This window comes from Chrysoperla carnea, chromosome 4, assembly GCF_905475395.1.
Source record: "Chrysoperla carnea chromosome 4, inChrCarn1.1, whole genome shotgun sequence".
In the NCBI taxonomy this organism is placed as follows: domain Eukaryota; kingdom Metazoa; phylum Arthropoda; class Insecta; order Neuroptera; family Chrysopidae; genus Chrysoperla; species Chrysoperla carnea.
In genome coordinates, this window is record NC_058340.1 from 49,472,933 (window position 1) to 49,496,058 (window position 23,126).

Sequence of the window (23,126 nt, forward strand, 5' to 3'; positions counted from 1 at the left end):
TACAGGTGCCTGGAATAACATAAGACCTTCAAATTTAAAGAGGAAATTAATCAGGATATTTCCGCTATCTAGTAGCTATCAAGAAGTCAGTTCACTAATTTTTTTCTTTTTTCTTGTCGTTATCGTGAAATATATTTGTTGATTTATGTTCTTTGGTCGTAATAAGTATTTCAAAACATAATTCGGTGGCAAGCAATTAGACAGTTTTCCAAATATTTTTCTTTTGTTTAAGTGAAACAGGCCAGCTGTAAGTGTATTAGAAGAAAAATTAGATCAAAGACAAGTGAAAATCATTTAATATTTTACAAAAAAATTTGATAATCTGAAACTGAAAGGCTTTAATTATGCTCTTTCTTGTTTCGATACTGTCCAAATAAATACATTCATGTGAGAATTCAAAAATACAAATCTATTTTCATAAATTGATTTCAATATTCCAACTTGAGTTCGTTAAAATACACAACAAAATTGATAAATCTAAATAAATTGTATTAAATCACGTTTTTGTTTGAATAGATGTTATATATCATGAGAACTGAAATCAAACAAAATATATTAATTAGTTCAAAAAATAAAACAAACATTAGAGAATGTTTTGATAGACAAAACAAAATAGAATATAATATATATTGTTTAAAAATTATTGAAATAAAAATACAGTAAAACCTTTGTTCAGGTTATTGAGAAAAAACACTTATGGTTTCAAAGAAAATTATCGGCCTATAACTATTCTTACGAAAATATAGTATGTCAATAGTTGCACTATTAGCAGTTTTTATATTTTCAATTCATTGTTTACACCGTTATAACATAGTATTATAAATACTGTTTAAAAATGCTGTAATAAAATGTAAGAAAATATTTAAAAAATAGTATAATTTTGAGATGTTTAAACGCAGTCCTTTTAGCCATGTATCTTGATGACGTATTAATATGTGATCTGTCAGTTGGTGACAGCTCAATGTAATGTTTAATACAGATGTAATACCCACGTATGTAGTAATTATAGTATTTATCCATGGTAATACCATACAAAATATCAATAATTAATACCATACAAAATATAAGTAATTAATACCATACAGTATGGCAACAAGTCTAATAAGCCAATTTGAACTTTTATTAATTCATTTTAAGTAATTAAAAAGATATTTATAACTAAAATAATAGTTAGTTCAGATGTCTAGCCAATAAAGTTAGGGAAAAAAATATTTGAACCAAATTTAAATAAATTTCATGAATATTCCCTATTTCCGTTCAATGAAAAAAAAGCTGATTGTTCATTTTTATCGTCTCGACCTTCATTCCAAAGTATTTTATCGTCACATTTCTACATTTGAAAATCTTAAAAAGAATAGAAGATCCTTTGAATTTTGAAACGATCTTGCATTTGCAAAATTAACGTCAGCCTTTCAAAAATTTATCGAACAACAGTATTTTACTGATTTACGCCTTGTCGAAGTCTTAATATTCCATTTTTAAGGTTGGATGACAAATAACAAGACTTAGAAATCGAAACAAGCAAGAGCGGCACCTGCTGTCCACAATTGATATTGGCTTACAAATAACCGGATAAAACAATCCTTTGGGTCGTGCTATTTCGATAGAAAAGTAAATAACATTCTAGAATCGTATATGTACACTGTCCAGCATAATACAGAAGATTTGACGCTATCCAAATCGATAATATGGACTGAATCCAAGTTGAACTGTACGTGCATATATCTGTATTTATTTATTTAACCTATATATAATAATTTATTAGCAAAAATAGAGTGTAACCACCAAAAACTGTTTACATTTCTCTAAATACACACATTTCACATTATACAGTAAATTATGATACAATGCTCAGCATTGTTTTACATTCGAGAATCTAGATATTATAGTAAACATGTAAATGTAATTATTCTTCGAGATTACTCGTCATTATTTCACATTGAAAATCATTGTTGTTATAGTGATAGCTAATGTTGAGCTATGACAAGGTAATTACATAACTTTGCTTTTGTTTTTCAAGATCCCGGTTTTTATGCCACGTATATATGAAATCAAGATATACTCAGTTTAGTACTAAATTTGTTGGGCTTAAAAATATTGATGCTACGAACAAAATTTTGGTATTGGTGTTCATAAATTCACCTAATTAGTCCATTTTTGATTATCTGTCCGTCTCTCCGTCCGTCCGTCTGTCTGGAAACACAATAACTCACAAAGAAAAAGAATCCAAAATTAAGAACTTTCCTGTCTTATTATTTAGTGATCGATTGCAGTATGCAACCTACCAATAATACGGTGTTGACACCGACTTTGTCACATTAATCATAAAAATGTAAAAGTAGACTGGACACCATAACAAAATTTGAGCGTTAAATTAAAATTGATTAAAAAACGAATAAGCTGTAAGCATTCAAAGATAATAGACCATATCTTTCACGTAAAACAGAGTTTTATAAGTTCTCTCTACGGTGATATCGTGCAATGACGTTACTAATCTATATCTTCCTCTTTGTTTAATTAGGAGCTTTGAACACTCTTATTTTTTATACTCGTAAAGATTTTCAAAAACCACCTTCATTTTTCTACCCATGCAATGAAAATTCTCCACCTGAAGTGATTAAAAAAATTGGCAGATAGAAGTGAAAGCTTAGAACTTTTAGTATAAAAATTTGAAATTTCATAATATTTTAATTAAAATGATCAACATCAATCTGATTTTCACATCTATTGACACTCCAAGTAACAATTATATGCATGTTTATATGGTTTTTTATTATTTAAATATATTACGGACTGTACAAGATTATGACAAAATATAAATACAATTCAATTGAAATAACAATTAATTTACAATCATATGTTTTGTGGATAGTATTTGTATTTACATAAATATTAATTTACTTGTTATAAACGCAGCACTAATGTTACACAATACGTCAGCTGTATAGACACCGATATACTACTATAAGTATGTCAGCGCGCGCAGAGCATGTCGGTAACGCGAACCCATAGCTTTTCTCCTACCAAAAAGTGCCCAACGTCGCTGAAGAAGTTTTTACTTCAAAAAAGATTATAACATATAACTATCAAAATTTATTTTTATTAAATAATTTAGAACATAAAAAATTCATGGTCTTGAAATGCGTTAGATAACGTAGACCCCACAACAACATAAATATTGAAACGTATGGCAAAAGAACTTCACAAAATATAATCTCGTACTAAGTTTGATGTAGGTATTGTATTTGTTAAAATGTTATGTACACCAGAGTAAACTGCTTCAGTAAATATATGTGTTGTATATATATATGTATGTGTATACTATGGATGTTTGGTTGTGTAGAAACTTTTCGACAAATTTAATTTTACCTTTTTGTCTTTATTTCACAGTATGTTGTTCAACATTAATCTATATGTCATGTACACACACGCCCATTTCAATCTAAAATTGTCAAAAATATTTAATCTCTTCCGGAATTTATTTTTATTTGATTTTTATAAATTACTATTCGAAAACGATTAACTCTATCTTCATTAGCTTTACATTATTTATCTCGAAATAAATTTTACATTCAATTTACTTATATACTTTTCAAACTTTTTGCAAAAAACTACGCAATTAAAAAGCTGTTCGGGGAATTCAGGGGGATTACAGGAGGACCTGACCCAAGAGTGATCCTCGTAATTTTGGAAATTGCACAACAAACAGAATTGCGAAAACTAACTATATCTGGATTATTTTTTGATAACCCATGCAGGAAACAGAAGATTAAAAGCGAAAATGGGCTTCGAAGGAGCATTTAAAAGAAGAAGGAAATGTTTCAAATACTAAAAAGGTTAACAAACATGTTTCAACTACGAAATAAGTAAACTGCGATGTCCCAGATCTTTTTCAAATGAGTTATTAACATCTGACGTGATAGAAGAAAATGGATATTATTTTTGGATTCAGCACTCTAATGAACATATAATTTACCAAAACTATTCAATAAATATAAAGCGGAACAAAAAATTTCTTGCAGAACAAATCTTCTAATTTTCGGAAACTAGAACAAATGACGACCAGAATACCGCCATAAATTTGTGAGTTTTTCAACTTTTCTAATTTATTAAAAATAATACAAACACTGATATTCAACATTATCTATACAGCAGACATGAGCGAGTTATTTTAAGTCAAAGTTACCATTTTTATAACTTTATTGTGTGCCATAAACTTTATTGTGTGTTTCTTTATCCAAGTCCGCATTGCTCATAGAGGACGAGCAATCAACGAGGATGAGACGGGTATACAACTCTTCTATCTATCTCAGTTTCTCTAATAGTAATGAGATAGGTAGAAAAAAAATGTTGTCTCTCTGTCTTACTCGTATTTTTGGTTATCACTGGATAGGTTGTCACTGACTTACTCGTATTTTAGATACAGAAGTCTGAGAGACTCCTCTAAGCCAAGTTTGCCCATGCCTGCTATACTGGGCATATCAACAATTATCTTTGTCAATTGCTTATTTACACTTGTTAAATTTTTTTTTCACATCCCTAAACTTTATTTTTTAAGTTGTACTCAATAAACTGCAAATGTAGCACACGTATTTGCACAAATAAAATTGTATTTTCAAAAATTTTATTGTTTGTCATAAAAATTAATCTCAGTGTAATAATTTATCTAATAAATATAAAATATGAAATGTATCCCACACATGTCTTACAGGAAGAATTTGTATATTATGTTATCTTTTTCATCGCAATACATAAATTGTTTGGAAAATAAAACTTCTAGTAGTGTTAAAGTGGTGCCCAAAATTTTTACAAATTTACTTTCCATCTCTTTTTAATGAGTAATTATTTTTTATACGAATTAAAAGTGATTTACGATTTAAATTTACGAGTTTAGGAACACAAAAAGCGTCCCTCGCTCCAAAATATTAAAATTTTGAATAGAAGGATATGAATGTTGCTAAAACGATTGCTTAGAAAAATTAAAAATTTGACTCAATTGGAATAAGTCATGCACAGCTCTTCAGTTAAATATTTTTTAAGAATCACTCTGTATAATTTCTCTCGAGGAACTTGGTCTGTCTCTAGAAGACTTTTCCTGGTTTATCCAACTCAGTCATTAATATGCAGACGTTAATTAATTAAATACATAGAAGGTACAATTTCTATGACATTGATAAGTATATTTTTTTTAAATATATGAATATAATATGTTTTTAATTTTCCGGTGAAATTTTTTTGCAATATTATTATTATTATTATTACGATTATATTATATTACACATGAATTTATGGTATTAATTGAAGGTCATGTATAAATACAACCTTCCTGTTGTTTATATCTATATAGTGTATATCATTAAAAAAACTAAATCAGAACACACGTAATACGCGACATGATATTATTTATATACAATTTAGGATTCCACAAACACATAGAACGTTAGATAATTACTGATCATAATAACTCATTTTCTTTCTTTTTAACCTCCGAACTAAAAAAGAGGTGTTATATGTTTGACCGCTATGTGTGTCTGTCTGTGGCATCGAAGCGTCTAAACGGATGAACCGATTTTAATTTTTTTTTTTTTGTTTCATTGACAGGTAATTTAACGGAGAGTGTTCTAAGCTATGAGTGTTCAAGTGCAAGCTTAGGGTTACATACCCGGAAAAAAGTAAAAAATTGGCTATGAACTTCAAAATCGATTCAGTTTGAAAAAGGCATGACATATAATTTTAAGATATAAATACTTACTATGGAAATGAATGGTTAAATAAACCTGGCTCAATTTATTTCGAAAAGTGAAATGGTAAAATAATTAGGTAATTCAAAACAATAATTCAAAAGAACAAAGTCAACTCAAATATTTCAATTTCAATCAAAATATTTCTAAAAATTTGTCCCAAAAAAATAGCTCTGTAAATATCTGATGTCCTTTGACCATCACTTTGATATTGATTTAAGAAGGAGTGTTATAAGTTTAAAGTGTTTATCAGTGCGTCTGTATGTTTCCCAATGGCATCGTAGCCCCTAAACGGTCGAACCGACTTGATTGAGAACATTTTATAGCTAAGTTTCCAAAAATCGGTTTACAAGGAATAAATCGCATTTGTCGGGGGTTTTTTCAAATTTCACTTGTACCTTTTTTGTCTTTAAAACATATTCGTCTTTTTCTTGATGCTCTCTCGAGCACGTTTTCGTATTTCATCTTCTGTTTCTCGTATGAGTTATCACATAAACTAATCATATATCGTTAATTTAATGGAATATGATTTACTGACATTTTCCTGGACAGAGAGATTCCCTCTTGAGCCATCCGTCCCCTGAAATACCTCGAATTTTCGATTTTCGAATGAGTTTTGCAAGAAAATAATATGTGATAGAAATTTTTTAAATGAGTTTTGCAAGAAAAGTTTGTGCAGTTTTTTAGATGCAGACCAGTGTATTTTATAAAGTAAACAAACATTTTAATTTAACACAGAACCCTGAATTGATAAAAATTCATGAGTTGCTGGCGGATTATTTAAATAAAACAAACAGGTAATATGAACATGAAGGAAATTGAATTAAATGCACTAGGCGTACAAACAATAATTGCAAATATATTAATCATGATTTTATAATGTTCACAAGTTGATTTTTTTTATTTATTTTCTATTTAAGTTTTTTATTTCTATTTATTTAATGTGTGACGTTTTAAGTTAATTATCAAATGAATTTTTATACCATGCATATATGTAATATGCAAGGTATATTAAATTTAGTCCCAAGTTTGTAACGCTTAAAAATATTGATGCTACGATCAAAATTTTGGTATAAGTGTTCATAGAATCACCTAATTAGTCCATTTCCGGTTGTCTGTCCGTCTGTCTGTCAACGCGATAACTCAAAAATGAAAAGAGGAATATAGGTAAATTGGGTCCTCTTGTAAACCGTTAGAGATAGAACAAAAGTTTAAATGTAAAATGTTCCTTATAAAAAAGCAAACAACTTTTGTTTGATACATTTTTTCGTAAACATCACTGTTTATCCGTGAGGGCGCAAATTAGGCGTAAATTGTATAGTAGGTTTTATATGGAAATATCAGTTATATTAGTTATGTTTGTGTATAATGTGATAGAGTAATCAACACTGTCTATGCATGGTATTTCAACAATTAACTCAGCCAATTGTTTGTTTTCACTTATTTAATTAAAAACAGTTGTTTATTGAAATATCTCAGCTCTGGCTTAATCTGCAAGAACGTTCAGAAAATTTATCATTCCTTATCGAATACGTATCTACTTCAATGTATAACGTACCCTATCAAATTCAGGGTTATAATGACTTCTCTTTAGTTTTCCTTATTCATTTTTGGTCATTTATATCCAAATAGTTGTTGATCGAGCTTCAAAACACAAAATTCTAAACACCGAACATTTTGAGTGATATTTTATTGAAATATGGAAAAAAGGCACCCCATTGAAATCCTCAAAATTAGTGAAAATGACTGAAAAGCATGTTTCTTCTAATAGTTATTTTCTTAAAGTTTTTAAATTTAGCTACAAGAAAGATTTTTTTCCAAACCTACAGAAAATAATGAACCATTTTTTAAAAAATTTGCCTGGGTGACCATTTTTGTAAATATATTTCGATAAAATTAAACAAAAAAAATGAAGTTGGACATAGTAAAAACCATTTTTTTCTTTAAAAGGCTAATTTTTATGCATAAAATAGGTATCCGATCAATTGCTCAACTATCTTAGCTAAAACTGCTGTCATAGCTTAGCTGATTTTGTGTGGACTGCACATCCTTGCATGTACACTAAGTCAAAATAAATGAAAAAGTTGAACCATTCTTAATGATATTATTATAAAAGTACACGTAATTCACAAAATGTTATAGCTATGTTAGAATGGTAAAACGCGTGCATTTTTTGTGACATAGAGTGTACATGACTCATGCTTGTTTATTCAATCGCCGTTGTTCACATTTCTATACTAGTGGATAACAGCAAACGTATGCGTGCGAAATTTTCCATTTGTAATTATTTTATCTGCGTGGCCTTACATTAACGGAAATAACTATCGTTTTTAGTCAGGACATATTACCGGATACTAAATGTATATTGGTCCACTTTCATAAGTATATCAAATCAGTAGGCAGATCTCATCAAAAACATATTTTCCTTTCGATCAAATCTTAGAACTCTAAGTTGCGTGGATGAAGAAAAATGGTCTATACTGTATAGTAAATAGTACGTATCTTTAGATGTAAGTTTGTGAGTGTGCATGTGTATACTTATTACATAAAAGAGTTGCTATGTTGAATTTGTTGTATTCAATCTCTTTGTAATTTAATATTAATGTTACCTGTATTACAACTTGATACCTTTACGTTTACATCTTTTGACACACTATGTTCTTTTGTTTATGTTCCGTAGGACAAAATCGAAGTTCTTATTTATAATATCAAACTAATATGACGGGCACCATCTATTCTAAAATCGCATGTGTAATAATCGATTAAATTTAATTACTTTTTGACCATTTAAATAAATAAGTAATAATTATAATATTTTTATTTGCAAAAGACCATAACATTGATATAAAAATCACATAAGTACAAATATATTTCTAAGATAAATTGTCAGTACATAGTCGGTGTGATACTGAAGTCGTATGAGTGCGACCCCAATAGTACAGACGACTAACTCCCCAGAGGGGGAAAAATCATTAAAAAAAATCTCTTGTTAGCTTTCATAGATTATTCTTCGAACATGTACTGCAGTCCCACTGTTTTTAAATTGTATGCTTTTCATAAGATCTCACTTCAGACGTACTTTTTACTAAAACAGTGCAACAGTTTCAATAAATGATTTATGATCCCAAAAATAGTTTTACTTTCTTTATTTACTAAAAGAAGCAAAATTACTTTATATTCTTTAAATTTTAAAATTTCTGATTTGTAATAAACAATGCAAATAAAAAACAGGGAATGAACATTTGTATTTTTTCGCTATACTTTAAATTGTAAAAAACTTATTATTTCAAAACATAGTTACAAGCAAATCGTTCACTTTTACATTGAACGACATAGCTTAAATTTTCGTATGCTTCTTACACGTTGTCATATATCCGAAAAAATATCATTAAAATTTGTTACTAATAATACCAACTTTCTCACCCATTTAATTTTATGCAGCATTATATTTCAATTGAATGGAAGTATTTTTCTTACCTGGAACAAAAAGAAAATGAATTAGTAAATTATGTTAAGAAACATAAACTATATAGTTTAAGCATATTACGACAAATATATGGCATAAATTAAAAAAAAAAAACGTTCGACAGGAGCTACGTTAGATAATCGATTTCCCTCAGAGATTGAAAAAATAACACATTTTTCTTTAAATCGAATATTGCATTTTTTACTTTTCTCTCCATTTTCTCCGGAAATTCGCTAAAAATGTCGAAGATTCTAAAGATTAGGAATAAATCTAACGTATTATTAAAATTTTAGAAACATGCGGTAGTCAGATTTTCCTAAAAAAATTGCATTTGATAAAAATATCTTTAAAACTTATTCATAGATTGTCATATGCCTTAATTATTTTCTTTGGGTAGAATGTATATCATAGAAAAAAAAGATACCTTTATATGTTATTAAAAAGCCCCAAATCTGATATAGTCGTTTTGGATGGTCTTAACACCAAAAGAATTTAAACGAAACCAAATTTTCTGAATATTAGTTTTTGTTTTTTTTTTTTGCGTTAAAGATTTCTCTTTTTAATTCATGACAGCAATATTCCTATATAATACAATTTCTTCCCATCATTTCCACAAAAATCTATTGATATCCACTTTTTATATCAAAATAACAAGGCATTGTCAGTAGAATTGTCAAAATTGCACATATTTTAAGTTAGGGAAATTAACACTTACTTTAAATTTATACTTTAAATAGTGGAATAAAAATAATGTCCCAAGTGGATTGAAGAAAATATTTAGATAATAATTTCTCTCCGAAAACTGTGAGAAGTAAGAAAAGGAAAGTCAACGACCTGACCTGGTAATAAATATCTCATATTTGATTTAATAAGCCCTTTATGCTACAGTTTAGTTACACGCACAACATTTTCATTCCACTTTTACAGCACTTTACAATTTACATGATACATGATTTGAAAGAATTTAATATTTTATTACATTTTTTGTATTTCAAAAACAGTAGCTAGTTTTAAATTAAATGCATAAAAAAATTCACAAAATAAATAATATTTTAAGTAGTAATAATTTATACTTATTATTATTATTATTCTAGATATTACTCGCATCAATAAAATAATGAAATTCTAACATTTTTTAGGTCAGTTTCTTCTAATGTAAGTTTTTTCTTCATGGAATAAATTTCAGGTTTTTATGTAACGTTCTTTTACCATATATTAAACTTGTTGGTATTATTCAATTTATTTGTTATTATTATTATTATTAAAAGTCGAATAACACTTGGATAAATAATATTTTTACAAATACAGTAGAACTCCAATTATCCGAACTCCGACTATCCGAATCGCCGATTATCCGAATCACTTTCAGAAAAAAATTTGTCCAAAAAAAGTCTAAGTGCGCTATTATTCTTCCCCCCGCGAAGCCAGTGTTTGAGTGTTGCCACTAGAGGAAATAAGAAAAATGATTGTAAAAATTCCTGGTTGTACAGAAGTAAGTGCTGAAGATGTAGGAGAGTGGATGGCTTGTGACACGTCTGACCCTGGTTTTCAAATTCTCAATGACGATGAAATTGTTGAAAGTGTGAGAGAAGATGTTGAAGTGGAAGTGGAAGAAGAACTTTCTGCTGATGTTGAAGTAGACGCTGGACCATCAGCTAGTGAAGCATTTGCCGGCCTCGAGACTGCTTTGAAGTGGATGGAGCGTCAGCCCGAGTGTGACCACTTGCAACTGCTCACCGTCAAGCGAATGCGTGACCTGGCTGCCCGAAAACGGATGAAGACCGCAAAACAGCTTACATTGACGGAGATGTTTAAAAAACAATGATTTTTATTTCTAAACTTGTACATAAGTACATTTTATTTATATTTAAAACATGTGAAAATATCATGTTTCTTTCATTTAATTCAATAAAAAAATAGTGCAATATCAAAACGTAGCTTTTTTTCTCTCCAATGGCAATTTTTTTTAAAAAACTCCGATTATCCGAATATTTGATTATCCGAATGGGTCCCGGCCCCCATTAATTCGGATAATTGGAGTTCTACTGTATACATTATTATATTCATTTTATTTGATGATAAATTATATTATACCTTGACGATATAAGACGAAAAGTGAGAATAAAATTTTTCGATATCTGGAGTAATTTTTAAAATATCGAAAATTCAAAATTTTGTTTAATTATTCAGCTTTCGATATTTCGAAAACCAAGGCACGTATCGAAAAATTTTATTCTTATTTTTCGTCTAAATTCATGAAGTTATAACAAAATTCATCATCAAAGTTGAAAATAAGATAAAAATTATTTCAACATTCAATCTATCCTGATCTTACATCCCTTATATGGATGGAGACACTTGTTTTTTTTTTCTATGCCATTTAATAATAAAAATTAATAAAAAAAAACATCGAGAAGCGTCGTGGGCACCCGGTATGAACTATATTCCTTTCGTACCTAGGTACATTATAAATGTAGCGCTTACTTTTTTTATTTACAAGATATTTTTCTGAAAATTTAAGGTCTTAATTTTAGAAGTCAAATACTTGTTTAAGAATTATTTTTAAGAATTACTTATTTTTTAAGAATTTAATTTTGTAGCTATTTTTTGTTTTTATTGTACGAAATAATTGTAATATTAGTCTAAAAAAGACATACTTCTGTTTTAGTAGTCAACCCAATATGTGAGTACAAACGTTTGGTTTGATTAGGACATTTATTTTGACATACCATAAAAATTGCATTGTACTTTCTTTAAATTATCTCTGTTTTCTTTAATTTCTGATAACTTAAAATTAAATTAAAACATAAAATTTTGACAAAATATACAAATTGACAATAATAATAATATTTTTGCATTTTCTCAAAATTCATGGCAACCTGAATCGATTGAAAAAGTTTTAGTATTAGGTAACCTAGATGCCACGATAAAGAACATACTTCCAATAATAATGAATTTTATTTGCGTGATCATTTCCTAGTCCGGAAATATTTTCGCGTGTATTTTGTGTACATATTAATTGAAGCAGAAATACAATGTTTTACTAATTCAACCCAAATTACAACATTGAGAAAGCTGTCAAGAATTAGAGATGATCAGATGATATCTGATTGGTATCACGATTAAGATGGAGATAATGTTATTTTCCTGTGAGCATTTTTAAGTTATTTTTAAATATTTTTTTTAGAAATTATCTTCCACGCTTATACATACTTTTTTAACTTTAATTATCGTTTCAAAATGTATTTTATGTGTGTATGTGCTTAGAGTTAGTTCTATTTTTATAGATGTGGTTGTTGTAGGCATTGTATGTGTGTGTGTAAGTGGATTGAATTTTTAATCTTACTTTTTTTCTCTCAAAAAAATAATAATTATTATTTGCCGTTGGCTATTCAATTTGTAAATGCAAGAGTATTGACCGTGTTTTGTATTTTTATATCTTTTATTGCTTATAACAACAGTATCGTCATATACAATATCTGCTCACAAGTTTTTGTTTCAGTATTCCGTATCGTAAATCACTTGAAAATTACTTTTTTAACATGAAGGTCTCCTCAAATTGTGCAGTTCTATTTTTTATTTGTGTAGACCTAAACTTCTGCGCGCGGCATGTTAATTGCATTTTAAGCATTGATGAGTGTCCTGAACTTAAAGTATGTATTCGATTATTTTAGGCTGTTTGAAATAAGTTAGGGGCAAATAGAATAGAAATTAGTAGGTAGGAATTTTTAAGTGCTCACGGGTCAAAGTTCTAAATTTTATCGTGGAAAAAATGTTCTGCACTGGCATTTTACAACGTTAAATGCCTTAATGTGTAGTTCTGAAGGCCTTAATATGAAGACCTAAAAATTGCTGAGAAATTGTTTTTTTTTTTTTCAAATTTTTGTTGACGAAAATTGCAAATACTGCCTTGCTATCGCAAATAGTTTTTTCTATGAAATATTTATTTTATAAGCATTGTCTCGGCGTCAAAGCACAAAATCATTTCCAGGAGAAAAAAATTTTCATTTCCGAAGAAGAAAAAAATTGTTACTTTCATTTTATTGACTGGATAATAATTAAACCAAAATCGAATTGCATGTATAAATTCTTCGGGGAAAATGCTAATGAATTATCTTATTAACGGTCGCTTGAACCGAATTTTATGAAAATATCTACCGCTATGGTGTTGACATATAGAGCTTTTAATTTTAAGGGAGGTACATGAGGGAAAATCTTCCCAAAGAAATTATTTTTGGCCACAATCGTGATCAGAATGTAATTTTGCAATAGAGTACATATTTTTAATTAATAAAAAAGACCGAGCAATGTCGTGAGCACCCGGTAGGAACTATATTCCTTTCGTTCCTTGGTACATAAAAGTAGCGCTTACTTTTTTTTTTCAAGTTATTTTTCTGAAAATTTAAGGTCTTAATTTTAGAATCCAAATACTTGTTTGATTTTTTAAAGAATTTAATTTTATAGCTACTTTTAGTTTTTACTGTACGAAATAAATGTAGTATTTATTTAAAACAGACTTACTTCTGATTTAGTAGTTAACCCAATAGGTGAGTACATTACGTTTGGTTTGATTAGGGTATTTATTATGTCATAACATAAAAATTGCATTGTACTAACTTTAAATTATTTTTCTTTTCTTTAACTTCTGATAACTTACACAGTTCAATTTGAAAACGATTAAAATTCATGGCAACCTGAATCGACTGCAAAAGTTTTAGTTTCCTACGTAACCTATATGCATAGCTCCAACAATAATGAAATTTAATTTGCAATAAAAAGTTCATTTTATGGTTTAATAATATTATTATAATTATGATAAAAAATTGCATCTCTATTTTAAAAAATAACAAAAGCCTCTCTTCCTCTTTATTCTAAAATAATACTTAAATCGATAGTGTTTGATAATAGCGGTTTTGAATACCCGACTCAAAGAGAATGTTGATCTTCTTAACACATTTTAAATGCTTTCTATCTATACATAGGTACCTACTTTGGGTATAAATTGTATACTGAACCATGTAATGAACTCAACAAAATACAATTTTTACAACTTGATAGTTATTTATATAAAAGAATAATAATTGTATACCGTAAATAATTGACTTACATGACGTTTGTTGTAAATACAATAAAAACAGAATTACTTGATTTTGTTAAAAATATATATAAAATACCTATATTTTAACAAAAATTTTTATTTGACTTGTTACTTGGTACATCATCACGATGATGACTTGACTCTATTGTTGGAGAATTTAAATGACGTTTATGTTCATTTATTTTAAGGTAGTTTGGCTATTAACCCAACTTTTTCTTAAGTTGAAATTAAAATATAGTGTTAATCCAGCTATATATAAATTTGCAAAGTAAATTTTTCAATCGATTGTGAAGCGTGGTACGCATAAAATACAATATACAGAGTCAGTCGTGAGGAATGCATCGAAGTCCAGGAGCGTATTCTACACGTGAAAACAATGTTAAAAAAGATTTGACATTATTGAGCCATTCATTTAAAAAAAATTCGATTAAAGAACCCAGAGATGTTACGAAAATCGTCATAAATTCGTTGAAATAACTTAAGAACAAGTTGTACTGCAAAAAATTTCCTTTAGAGGTTCATTTGAAAATCTTGACGAACCGAAAAAAAAATCAGATAACAATATTTGGGATTTTTACATTATTTTCATGTGTAGAAAAAACTTCTGGAGTTCGGTACATTCCTCATAGCTCAGTTACCAGAAATGTTGAACCTCCAGTAAGAGTTGACTCCTCCTAGGTAAAGTTGACTATTACTGGTCTTTTCAGAAAAAGCTTGTTAAAATCAAAAAGTGTTTTGAAATTTGATCAACATGTACTAGTCAGAGTTAACTATAGTTAGTTAAAGTATACTCTCATTTTCTTGAGATAGTAAATTTGACTTTTTGCAAGAAAACGGTCTACCAGCTAATAAAAATAAGAAAGGCAAAATCTTTATTAATAAGTGTGCATGGAAAACCTGAAAAAAAAACATATAGTGTAGTAATAAAAATTACTATATAATAAAAAAAGGGTGATGTCATGCGGACACTATCGTGAACAGAATATTAAGTTTTTTGAGCTTATCTCAGATTTTCGGAGTTTAGTGGACAAACATTATCACAGGACTAACCAAAAAGCAGGCCCGTACTAACACGACCTCATTAAAGGCATGGTCAATCTGTGGATCAGTAAATGAACGTATAATGTACAAGGACATGACTATCGATACAAATAGTGGACGTATAACGGAGTATGTTTGTATGAACCTGACAACAATGAACAAACTACCTTAATACCTATATTCAGTTCCACAATGTTTCTTGGTTTTTTCTCATAAGAACAATTAAAAAAATTTGTCAATCGCATCATACATAAATAAGTGTACAGCTATGGTTCAAGTACCAGAACAAATGCTGTTTAGTAAAAAATTAATTATTTGATAATTTAAAAAGAAATACGAATATCATTTCAGTTAATTCATAAAGAAATTATTTCTTAACCTGAGATGTGAATTGGTAATGTGAATGTTTATGAATAATTACTAAATAAAATATATTGAAACTAAACACCATAGGAATTAGTTAACAACATTCTAATTTTGTATCGTTTAGAATTACAGAATATTACACAAAAACGTTCTCTCAATCCTAATCGTTTCTATAATATTGCTTAATAAAAAGGTTATATTGTAGTAACTTTATAATTTTCAGAAGTCGACTTTAAATATGTGGATATTTGGAAAACGACAATGATTTTCAATGCAATCAAAATTTAAGAATTAATCGAGTATTGAAGTCGATAATTGTAGATTTCTTTATTCAAAACTGAATAGCTCGAAATATATAAATATCAAAATGCACTAATTTAAAATTTAAAAATTTGTGTGGAACTGCACGTCAAAACAAGTGATATTTACAATATTTAAAAAATCCTCGACAAATGTGATTTATTCCTTGTAAACCGATTTTTGGAAACTTGGCTTTAAAATGTTCTCAATCGAGTCGGTTCGACCGTTTAAGGGCCAGAATGTCACTGAGAAACACATAGAAGCACAGATAAATACTTTAAACTTATAACACCCCTTCTTTAATTAATATCAAAGTGATGGTCAAGGACATCAGATGAGATGAAAAGGATACTTAGAGAGCTATCATTTTTTTGGGACCAATTTTTGGAAATATTTTAATTGTTATTGAAATATTTGAGTTGACTTTGTTCTTTTGAATTACCTAATTATTTTACCATTTCACTTTTCGAAATGAATTGAGCCGGAAATTATTTGACCATTCATTTCCATAGCAATTATTTATATGTTAAAATTATATGTCATAATCGCCAATTTTTTAGTTTTTCCGGGTACGAAACCCTAAGATCGCACTTGAAACATAGCTGAGAATACTCTCCGTTAAATTAACTTTCAAACGAAACAAAAAAAATTAAAATCGGTTCATTTGTTTAGGCGCTACGATGCCACAGACAGACACACATAGCGTTCAAACTTATAACATCCCTTTTTTGAGTTAAAAATAGATAAAATTATATTAAGATAGACAAAGTTTAAGAAACATATACCATTTGAAAGATAAAAGTTATTTATGTTTAAAATCGAGCGTGAGCAAAATGCTCACAGCACAAGTGCTGACCGATTAAGTTTGGGTCATCATAGATTATAGAGTTTGTTGTCCAAAATGGATTAAAGTAATTTGGTAACTAAAGTGCTATATGGATTAAAACACTACACTATATATAGTATTCAGAATAGCAAGTATACAATAAATTTGGAGAACAATAAAAATGTATGAGTGCATGTTAGACAATTACATGGTGACATAGCATAGCAATGACTGAACATGGACAAAGGGACGAATAAATAATAATAACGATATGAACGATATACCTCTACGTATAGAATGATATTGTCTCTTGTATAGTGTACCAGAGTACAACCAAAGAGTAAAGTATATACATAATAATAATAATAATAATAATGAATAAAAGAATGGTTGCCGAACCAACAAAAACAACACAAGCACCACTGGTTGTACACATGGTTAGTCATGCAAAGAATGCGTTACCAAGTTACCGGTTTGTAAATCTGCCAACTTCCGTAGAGAGGTAGCACAACAAACATAGGTAAATTTGTTTAGAAGAGATCACTATATTTTATTGTGTGTATACGTATTTATTTTATTTACATTTATTTATATCCACTTATGTGGCAAGTCTATTGAAAATCAATCATTTCATTATAAGACTAGACAATATCTTATCCATTCCGGATAGATGTTAGACACCGAAAATCGAATGAATGTTAATGTCTCAGAAGTCGCCTAGGCTAACGAATGGTTTGTTATAGGCGAAAAAATGCTCAAAAAGAACAGTGAAAGGACACATTCAGCAAGTACTTGACTCATATCCCAGAATTTGTATAACTTATCGAGAGTCTAAAATTTACAGAGAATCCTCAAAAATGACAAGATAATTAGCTGAGTGGTCATGGTGGTGTCAAATGAATCAAAAAGAGAGACAGCCTAACAAGATGTTTGGCAGATTACGAAACTTTTAACCAAGCAGATATTTTTAACCGAACTCTACCAACGATCGATTTCGATCGACCACTTAAAGATATCATCGATACAAGTGAAATTTACAAAATGTAAAAAACTCCCTATAAATTTTTTGGGCACGGAACCCTAAACTTGTCCTTGAAACGTATCTAAGCTGAATCCATTTTGAACATCATCGCCGATTTTTCGTTGTTCCGGGTACGAACCCCTAAACTCGCACTTGAAACATAGTTAAGAACATTCCCCATTAAATTATCTTTCAAACGAAACAGACGCTACGATGCCACAGACATCGACACACAGACAGACACACAGATAGACGGACAAAGCGGTCAAACTTATAACACCCCTTTTTTGAATCGTGGGCTAAGAAATTATCTTTGCTAAAAGACATTAATGTTTCGATTTATTCAGGGCAATCAATATAGCCTTCAACATTAGCCTTCGGCTAAGAGTCAGGACTGCTTACCAAGCTCTTCATTTTCATCTTAGGTATAGGTTTTGTGAGCCTATTTGTATACGTGTTTGTATGAATTTTTCTATGTGTGAAAAATGTGTCTGTATACGCGATAACTTCCGATGAAGAGTAGAGGACGCATTAAATTTAAAATTTTGTTAATATTAACGTGAAATAAATGTATCTATCACTTGATTGAGCGCAAACTCAAAATAGTAAATGAAAGTTCCAAAGAATTCATTTTGCTAGAATCTGTAATTATGTAATGTAAAGTTTTTAAAACTATGAATCAAGTTGGAAGTCTCCATAATAATAGGCATTTTAGAAAATAGTACATTTCGAATACGATTACATTTCATGTAATTAGGAATTAAAGCTAGATAAATAACATAATCTTCTACACGATTTAAAAATAAAGTGATTAATAAGAGCGCGGTTTAAAAACACAAGCAACCAATTGTTGTGAATCAAAAAGCACATCCGATAAAAGAAAGTTATTATGTTATTAAACATTTTTTTTTTAAACCTAGCCAGCATCCTCGGAACAATAGTAATTATGTCATTAACATTTGACTTATATCTATAAATAAACCATAATAATAATTATTAATATTTTTATGTTTAAAATAAAATCTTGTCAATAATTATTATTATTATTATTTTTATGCTTAAAATAAAAATCATGTGAACTAAGAAACTTTTGTTGTAGAAAGAAAAACTAATTCAAGTATTAATACCAATAATGATTTTCGATGGAACTGAACACAGATATGCTTAATCTGATTAAATTAAAAATAGAAGATTAAATAGTTAATCAAAATTACTTATTAACATTTGTTAATCATAATCCTTATTTTGATTTGTGAAATATGAATAATCTTTCTTCAATAGTAGGTAAATCATTAAGTACACCTGTGCTAGATAATATGCGGTCAATCCCACGGGAAGAGAAATATAAGAAACATGAACCTAAAGAACCTATAAGCTTTGGGGTTTACCTTTGCTTTTATCGTTCATGAGTTGACCATATTTTTCATTGGTGCTCACAGTTACTTTACCCTAATTTGTGGTAAAAATTACGATTTGCAATTTTTGACTTGAATTTTACATATATTCATCTAAGAGTTTCACTTCGGAATCTAACGGAATAAGCTGAATATTTGTACAAACCTTTATTTTGATAGTAAAAATGTTGTTTCAAAAGTCACATAAGGTCCCTTTTCCAGGGTCTTTAGATATTCAAAATCGTAAAGTCGCAAAAATCATTTATTTGATTTGATTTGTTGCCTTCGTCTTCAATCGTATTTACATTATAAAAGTTGTAGAAGATAAAGTTCTCTACAAATTTTGTATGAAATTGTTTTAGAAAAGTAGAACCGTATTTGAAATAGAGTGCGCAGAAGGTGGAGCATTCAACTATACGTGCCTTAGTGCTGGGTCAATATTCATAAATATAAGGTAAAAAATAATAATAAAAGTAGTATTCAATGAATAATTAAGTTAAAGAACCGTGATTCACGACTGACCCTGAACTAAGGTACGTTTAGCTGAGCGTTTCATCTTAGGCTCTCTCTATTAAAAAAACGGTTTACAAAAAATGTTTCATGAGTTTTATCCTCTAAAACTTTTATATTAAATGTATATACAATTGATGGCAAGGAAACGAGATATTCTCATAAAATTGATTTTTGAGATCTTTGAATATCTAAGGACGCTGATATTAAAATCATATGTAACTTTTGAGAGATCATATATACTATCAAAATAAAGGTCTGTACAAATATTCTGCTTATTATCTCAGATTCTTAAGATGATCCCGTTTTTGGCTAAGATGATCGAGTTAATAATTATTAACCCGATCATCAGTTAGTTCAGAATAATTTTAGTAAAAATTAAAGTTATTCTGAACTCTGTGGTTCATAAGAAGTCAAAGCACGTTTTCTCCGTTTTTTTAACCCGCGACTAAAAAAAAGTGATACTTGATATTCCTACGAATTTTAATTTGTCAAATTATTGTTACATTAATGTAGTTTTGATCTGGGCCACCGTCATTTATTTATTTTAGAATTAAATTATATCGCAATAAATATAATCAAATTACAGGAAATTCGCTTTCACTTCGCCATTATTAATACTTTTAATATAAACTAGTTTTTTTTACAAAAATTGTAAACAAATATTTGCACAATTTCAATTAAATTGATATTGATACATCATCTCGTTTACATTAAACAGAGGGCCTAAGTGCAGTCGCCAAGAACCGGGGTTGTCAGAGCGACTTACTAACTTAAATAAACACAATACAAAAACAAGTGAAAGCAAACAATTGACAACTGAGTTAATTGTTGAAATACCATGCATAGACAGAGCTGATTACTCTATCACATTACACATACATACATGTCACACATACATAACGGATATTCCCATATAATATATACTATATAATTTGCGCCTAATTTGCGCCCTCACGGGTAAACAGTGATGTTTAAGATAAAATGTTGTTAATTCTTTTATAAGGAATATTTTTCACATTTAAACTTTTGTTCTATCTCTAACGGTTTACAAGATGGGTCCTACGAACCCAAGACCCAATTGACCCATGTTGCCCATTTACGAACTCGACCTCACTTTTTATGTCCTGAGCACGCTGTAAGCTTGATATCATTTTCGTTTTTGAGTTATCGTGTTGACGGACAGACGGGCAGACGCACAGAAAACCGAAAATGGACTAATTACGTGATTTTATAAACAACTTTACCAAAATTTTGTTCGTAGCATCAATATTTTTAAACGTTACATACTTGGGACTAAACTTAATATACCTTGCATATTTCATATACATGGTATAAAAATTCTATTTCACAACCATAAACTGCTTAGAAGCTTATTAAAACGTTCATAGGTAAAAAATTGAAACGTTTATAAAATCAAAATATTCTTAGGTTAAGAACAAATAAACGAGAAAACAAAAGGAAATGAAATTTAATCTTTACAACTATTTGTCAAAGAACATTTTTACAGAATGCATTTACTCATCCATCCATCAATCAATCAATTAATCAATGAATGGATCGATAATTTATCAAAATAATGTGCAGAACAAGAAAACAAATAAATGTATGTAGCTAATCTATATAATATCGTTCTTTGTTGTTAATAATGATGATACGAATTGACGACTATGTCGATAAACTAGAAATAAGTTGTTCGTTCGATCACTGCTTGTTCTACGTACTACATCCTATATATTGTTCTCTTGAAGATTATTTGTGTCGTGTCTTCTCATTTATAGAACTATCTTAAACTAAGAATTTAAAGAAACCTCTTACTTAAAATCAGACGGACGACCTGATTTTGATTTCTTTTTTAATTGTAATTTGATCGAGAGTGTTCTTAACTATGTCCGAGAAAATTTGACTATCACCTTTTTTCTTGTTGATATCAGGTACAAAACCCTAAACTCGCACTTGAAACAAAGCTCGATAAAATTTTCTTCAGAAAACACAGAAAATCAAAATCGATTCATTGTTTCATCATGTTTAGGAGCTACGATTCCACAGACAGGCACATGGATGCACAAATGCTCAGGCACATTAAACTTATCCCTCTTTTTAGTCGGGGGTTAAAAATAGAGCAATCGAACTAAAGAACCTGATATATTAACACATTATGAACTAAAAAGTGCAAATTAATTGTTTTGACAATAATTAATAATTCAATTATAGCACATCAAAATTAAATGAAAAATCACTCCAACTACCATCCAAAAGAGAGTTAGGCCCGCACTTGAGAGGTCGAATTTTTGGTACGAAGTTATTAAAATCTAATAAACAACTGTAGAAAATTTCAAAGATGCATCATTTTTTTCCTCTTTAATATTTAGTTTCATTGTACTATTAAAAAACACGGGTGTAATAAAATTGCCTATCAATAAAAATAAACTTATTTTGTATCACTTATATATTATTTATCTCACCATTTTGTAGCCACTGTGGATAATTTTCATAATATCCTACTTATTCAACGCAATAATATCTTATTATTGAAGACCTACTAAAACCAAATTTTACTCTGTTTAAAGTATTTGATGGTAGATTTTTCAACAGTTTTCATATCTGATATCGACATATTGGTCTTTTTTACAATAAGATATTATTGCAATGGGACTTTCATACATGTACAACTTATACAACACATGAAACTAACTATACCATCGTTTGGCAGGAGCTTAAATGGATTTCCGTCCCTCTACATTCTTCATTCAATTCATAAAACCCTTGATTCTGCTGGCTGACTGCCTTGCTTTACTCCAACATACAGATGGAAAATCTTATACCATCAAGATATGTAATCGAATTTACAATTTTAGTTTTTGCCAGAATGGAATTGTGTTTTTTTATTATTTGGATAAGGGCATGTAAACAGCATTGAATATTATCGGCCATTCTAAAAAACCATTTCATTCTTTAAAAATGTTTGTATATCATATTATTATGTATTTAATAGAATCTCAACATTAAACTAGATAGTCAGATTTAATGAAAATTTTGTGGAAACTTTCAAACGATAAAGACAGAAACTTTCTATGCTTGTTTTGATGTACAATTAAATCTTTGTATTTTGGAACTAAGAACGTAAATATCTTCGTAATTATTAAAGTTAGAGAACAAATGTTCAGAAGGTAACATAACTTTAACTAAAAGATTTTAGAAATCTATGGCCTACGTTGCAGGTTTTAAACTATGTGTCTCAAATAAGTACGGCCTTTAAACTTCGAAAAAAGTTCCTTTGTTGTTTTCGAATCCAACGATCATTGTAATACAACAGTTACGATTTCGATACTTATCATCTTTAAGTTGTAAGAAATAAAATTT

General features: G+C 29.0%; 1 protein-coding gene across 1 annotated transcript in view; it reads right to left on the minus strand.

Annotated features, from left to right (window-relative positions):
* The window catches only part of LOC123298757 (protein couch potato), a 623,626-nt gene that overhangs the window by 527,533 nt on the left and 72,967 nt on the right, over positions 1–23,126 (minus strand). The window lies entirely within an intron of this gene.